Source organism: Lepisma saccharinum, chromosome 19, assembly GCF_977018435.1.
Source record: "Lepisma saccharinum chromosome 19, izLepSacc3.1, whole genome shotgun sequence".
Taxonomy (NCBI): Eukaryota; Metazoa; Arthropoda; class Insecta; order Zygentoma; family Lepismatidae; genus Lepisma; species Lepisma saccharinum.
The window spans coordinates 26,099,142-26,105,650 of record NC_139247.1 but is presented as its reverse complement, the minus strand read 5'-3'; the positions used below and the strand labels follow the sequence as shown (position 1 = coordinate 26,105,650).

The following is a 6,509-nucleotide window of genomic DNA, read 5'->3' as shown; positions in this document are numbered from 1 at the left end:
AATGCTTTTTGTGGTGTATTTTAGCTGCTTTGTATCCAGTTTCAGATAATCCAAAGAGAATAAGTTATTATAAACAGCATGAAAATGATTTTGATGAAGCAATGGAGGGTTTAGAATATCCAATGTCTGTTCAGAATATTGATAAATTTGAAAAAAAGGCCAGGAATATCAATGGTAAACAATTATCTATTAATGTATTTATTTGTTCTACTGGCCATGGCAATTGCTTGATAGCACCTCTCAGAATCAGTACATTTGATGATGATTCTGCTGTTCCGATTGATCTGCTCTTAATTGAAGGGGATGATACACACCATTATACTCTGATACATAATCTTGAAGCTTTAGTCAGAAAACAACTAGACAAAACTCATAGAATATTCAAGTTGTGCAGAAGATGTTTGACTGTATTTGATGGTAAAAAAATAATAAAAGGGGTTCGGGTAGTGAATGCAGAAATTGCTAAAAACAAGTTAATTGAGCATCTGAAATACTGTGGCAACCATAAACCTGTTCATATGGTGATGCCTAATCCAAGTGAAAAAGCCAAATTCAAAAAATTTGAAGCCTTGTTGGAACACCCAGCATATATAGTCTGTGATTTTGAATCAAATCTCAAACCTCTTGCATTCTGTAGCCCAGATCCTGAGGAATCTTCAAGTACATCATACCAGTTACATGAACCTTCTAGTTTTTATTATGTTGTTGTACAGGATGGTGTTGTTAGTAAAGAAAATTTATACATGGGAGCAGATGCCATCAAAAAATTTGCACATAGAATAGAAAATGAGTGCCATGACATAGCATCTAGTGTCTTATTAAAATCAAAACCTATGTTGCCTTTAACAGAGGATCAGATTGAAGATTTCAATAATGCAGAAAAATGCCCGGTATGTGATTGTGAATTTTCAGATACAAATATCAAGGTGAAACACCATTCTCATACAGATGGTAAATTCTTAATGGCCCTGTGTAATAGCTGTAATATTAAGATCCAGAGACCAAAATTTGTCCCCATATTTTGCCATGGTGCATCCAATTATGATTTTCATAATTTGATCAGGTACGAGGGGTTTGACAAGCAGAATTTAAATATTTTAGCTGAAAATAATGAGAAATATATTGCCATTAGCAAAATAATTAAAGTTAATGGTGTTCCTATTCACTTAAAATTTCTTGATTCATACAGAATTCTGTCTGCTAGCCTGGCTACACTGGCCACTCAATTATCTGATGATCAATTCAAAATCACATGTGCTTTGTTTCCAAATCAGGAGCTGAAATTAATTAGGCGGAAGGGTGTATATCCATATGATTATGTTACAGATTTTTCTAAATTTGATGAGTGTTCTCTGCCACCACAACAAGAGTTTTACAGCAAAATCAGAGGATCTGGAATCACTGATGATGATTATCACCATGCCCAGTTGATGTGGAACAATTTAAAATGCCAGACATTTGGTGATTATCACAAGGCTTATTTAAAACTTGATGTCACTCTCTTAGCTGATATACTTCAGGCATTCAGAAAATCTTCCATGCAAAATTATAAGCTGGATCCAATGTATTTTTACAGTGCTCCGGGCCTAGCATGGTCTGCAATGTTTTTAAACACTAAAATGCAATTGGATATGGGGCCTAAGTCTTGAACTGTCAACACGTTAAGGTCTAACGAGTTCGTGACGTTTTTGTCAAGAAAGGCTAACGAATGCCATTTAGTGTAGTCTCCACTCTACGTTAACGAATACGGTTACGGACGCGCTAACAGAAAACGAGTGGAACCTACTCACAAGCCAGGCACCTACCGAGTTCGTTCACGGCTGCAGATTTTGAAGATGGACACTATCAGCTGTTGCGGATGATGGTTTTGAAGAAAGAAGAATTGCAAGCCCACTTCGTTTCAGTCGTATTTCGAGTAAGTACGTCATGTTAGTATGTTATTAATATTATTGGGTATGAACATAAGGACAATTGGAACAAATCTGGGGGAGAGTGAAATACGTATGTATTGTGAATTGTTGCTACGATGTACCTAAATAATTAAATACTTCGTGCCATTTTCCTTCTTATTGTTAATTACATTGTTCCACGTACTTTGTAAGGATTAGAGCTGATTTTTTTGCAACATTCCTTAAGCTTAGCAATCGCGAAATAAAATACATTCCACCAACGTCACATCAAAATGTAAAATAACGATGCCGCACAAAATGAGAACAATTAATTTTCTGCAACATATTGTCCTGTTGCAACCAGTAAATGAAATTACGGTACTATAAAATACATCAAATAGGCACCACTACCATATGTTATATATAGGGGGAAAAAAATGGTACACATGATTTATACAGTACGTGAACTGATGATAAAGATTTTAAAGGAAATTTTGACACTATGTTTTAAGTTGTATTAATTGCAGGTCGAGTGTACTAAATTACGTACTCCCTCGAATTTCCAGGAAAAATTCCCCATGGAAAGATTAACTGTTGTTAAGACTATATCAGAAGCTTGGGGGCATAGAAACGTATATTTACAGAGTTACGGACATTAGAATTTATCCCAAATCTATTTTTTTTATCACGACGGGAATGTAAAATTATCTTTTTTTTTTATTGTAATCACAAAATCTAACCTAAACGCCTAAGCACCAGTAAAAGTGAAAGTACTCCATTCGGTTGCCCAGACACTGGTGAGAGAAAACCTTTTTTTGTGACGAAAATGTCATTAGTAATGTATATATGTGTGTGTGCATGGGAGGGGGTACTTGGTATACTGTATTCATAACCATCAATTGAAAAGGGGATTTTTTTTTTCTATATGAAACCATCAACAGAATGCACTCAGTTTAACTACCTTATGTCATGTGTTGATAGTGGGTAGCATGAATTTATTTTAAGCATGAAAATCTTTGAGTCAGTGGGAACTGTTTGATAGAAGTTTCCTTGTAAGAGAATTTATATTTATTTTTTCTGAAATAATTTTATAGGTGCTAGAAGCTCTCATTTTCACAACATGGAGGTACCAGCCAGATGGTTATAGGTCATCAGCCAGTGTATAGAGCAAGTGTGCAGTGCTATGGTGGTTATTGCTCCTCACAATGGATGAAGCTCCCAATGATACAAGCAGATCAGCTGGATGTTAAAAGGAGGTAAGATAGTGTACGTTATTTTTGTTTCATTATAATAACACCTATTGACATCCATCATGTGGTGGGTTTTAGACAGCTTCTACAATAAAATGTAATAAAACATAAATACTGAAATGAGTGGCTGACTGGCCATGTAGGTAGGTATATTGTGCAAGTGAACATGTTAGTTTATTTTCAATACTATCCATATAGTTCTGGATTAGCAAACAAATTTGTATCACTTTTTATCTCGTATTCCTATTTGCATGGACAAAACAATACAATTATAATTGTTAAGACAAACCAAATCAAAGGTGCTCATGGCAATAACAGTTCCAGAGTGATATTCTTTTAATATTTTATTATTTTTTATTGGAACACAGTAAAAGGTGAATTTGTGGGGTTTTCAAAACAGTTGCTATTTTCAAATAAATCAGAAGTAAACAACTGAGTAATGTGTAACATCAGATGGATGGTATTTCTCATTCAGAATAACATGAATATATATATATATTTTTAAAAAAAATCATTAACTTTGTGCAGTATCTTATTATGATCAATACCTCAACTTGTTAACCCAATTATTTGTGCAAAAGTTACAGTACTTTTCCTCTTTTGCAGATAGCCGATTAAAATGAAAATATTGTGACTACTCTCGGTATCCAGGGTGGACACATGAGGAATTCCAACATCAGATACTTTTGTCAATATAAGAATAAGGCAGGTACAAGGAACACTTGGCTGTTAGGTATGTAGATGTTCTAAGTCTGGAATAATTATTGTTAATAATTTTTCCATGAAGTATTTAAATTGCACTCATCTCATATATGAACTGCATTATTAAAGATGTGAAGTACTATGTTTATTACCATTACTGTATTATGAATACATGTGCAGTGTTGTTTCATAATTATCTATATTCTACAATAAGTCTAGTATTCTCTTCTCTCACCTTTTTATTATTACAAAATGTGCATTATCCGTAAATTTTAAACTTAAACATTTCTGAGTTCTTCAAATGTTATCAAAACGTTTTATTCTTAGATACAAGTAGTAATAATAATAATAATAAGAAACCCTACCAGTATACAACAAGACCATGCTAGGGACAATTTTATGTGGAAGCATTTTTATTAATAGAAATGTTACGTGAATGTTTCATAAAATCATATAACTATTTTTATTCAAGACAATACTTTTCATGGAAGCCTTCACATAACATTCACAGTTAGCATAATCTATAATGTTTGCCACACAATGAGCATGTGATTAAATATGATACATGTTTAATTTGGATATGAATAACAAGATTATTGAAATGTAATAGAATTTGTAGAATGTAAATTGAGGATGTTGTAGGCAAGTTTATAAAACACCTAGGAGTCATAACACATTAGCCCCGTCTAGTTGACTGCACTTTTTGACTCTCTTTGCACTGAAGCGTCTAGTTGGTTGCACAGTGCAACACTGAGTTGTCTAGTTTGTTGATTTGGAGTCAAGTAGTGTATTTGGTGTCTGCACCATCTGCAGTACCTTTCGGACTGGTGTATGGTCACGTGGTGTGTGCTAACTAATCAAATGACCGTTCAAAGCAGCAGACAGGCATTTGTTGAATCTTCTTAACTGGAACACTGCTTTCCGTCTAGTTGGTTGAACGTGATTTCCTTGCACTACTCTTGACACTGGATACACCTGCACTGCACAGAGTGTAAAAAAGTGCAGCAACTAGATGGGGCTATTACATGTTCATTTGTTCAACATTCCATTTGCTATGGAAATAGAGCTTTTGTGGAACACTTGCGTATTTTTGGAAGTCAAACATTGACATTGCGATTTAAACGAAAGTACTCAAAATTTATATAAATGTGGCACTTTAGAGGATTGCCAAATTTAACATACAGTTTGTTTCATAAGACACTGGGGGGACCATCACCGGATATGTGCACTTTAGATGTTTTGAAGTAAAGCAATAGATTATAGAAGTGCTCATAAGTTAATACTTGAATTCCTGCTGATCCTTTAAAATCTTTTAAGTGAAGTTACTTTCAATTGTTATTGGGATATTTATTATCTACCGTGGAAACTCAGGACAGGCCTTTCTTTATCTTGGCAGGTAACAGTGGGTATCCAGAGGACCATGGGTCATGACACCAATAGATGGTGCTGGTGAAAACACTCTTGAGGTGCATAGCTGTCTAATGCCATTTGGACCATTGGCATCCTAAAACAAAAATGGAGGTGTCTTTTAAAGAACATGGTGCTTCACTATCACCCTCCTATGGCAACAAAAATCAAAGATGGAGGGATGGAAGAAAATTCAGTTTTCCTATCCACTGTCAACTCTGCATGTGTGTGTGTGTATGAATCTTCAGATGTGCTTTAATGTTATTAAGTTTGTGTGAAATAGGTTTTCTGTGCCATTCTTTTTGAAATATAACATTGTAACGGTACACCAGAACTTTATTTCAATATTGTTAGCAGTGCCAATTCCTCACTTATTTCATTTAATTATTGAATACTTTAAATGGTTCACTTATTTATTTTTACTACCTGCTGGAAAGTTTTCTTGAAGATTGGGACTCAACCAACAGAAAACTAAATATCTGCTTGAGCCAGAATTTTCAGATAATTTTTCAGTAAAATGCACATCAGCCATTTCATATGGCTTGGATGGCTGTTACCTTAAAATATATTTCTTTAAAGAAAGGAGATTTATATTTTCATATGCAAGATGAAACATGAAAAGGTTTATTTTATTCTGTTTAAAGCTTCCCCTTTGCAACAGTTTTTAAGCCTTGTTTGTCGTTATGAAATATCAATGTACTTCATTGCCTTAGTTACTTTTGCCATAAAGTAGTGTGTTGTTGTAGGACATTGTTATTGCAAGAGCTGTAACAGAACACACAAAAGGGTTTTCCTGAAGTTTCAGAAAGCTGATATTACATGCAAAGTTCCCATGTAGTCAGTTTTTTTTTTTTAACTATGCCTTTTCTGTGTACAAAAGGTCTGCACCAGTGTGTATCTGATTTCATGAATACATGTTTCATAATGTACACAATCACCTCCCACTTGATTTAGAAAAGTTTCATTGCAAATATATTTTTCAGTGCTGTTCTATCTGAAATTGGTTTACTTTACTCATTTGCTCACTGACAGTTCAAGCCTCTTCATTAGTGTATTGGAAATGTTGCATGTTGCCATCTTGTAATCAAGGGATTCCATGTTCAATACTCAGCAGTGGCACTTAATGGTTCAGATACCACTTTAAACTATAGCTTCTTTGTGCATAAAGACGACCTCATGTCATATGTTGCCGTGTGAGAACCAGAGGAACGTAACTCTAAAAAAGCCGTGTTTGGAATCAGATTCACCCATTTCTCATTAG

The 6,509-nt window shown here is 34.4% G+C and overlaps 1 long non-coding RNA gene across 1 annotated transcript; it reads left to right on the top strand.

Moving 5' to 3' along the window:
* The first annotated feature begins 1,836 nt into the window (after positions 1 to 1,836).
* Positions 1,837 to 5,526, top strand: LOC146003089 (uncharacterized). Its single transcript, XR_014443781.1, has 4 exons — positions 1,837 to 1,915; positions 2,984 to 3,145; positions 3,746 to 3,872; positions 5,238 to 5,526. It is a non-coding gene; the product is annotated as an uncharacterized LOC146003089 (long non-coding RNA).
* The last annotated feature ends 983 nt before the right edge of the window (positions 5,527 to 6,509 follow it).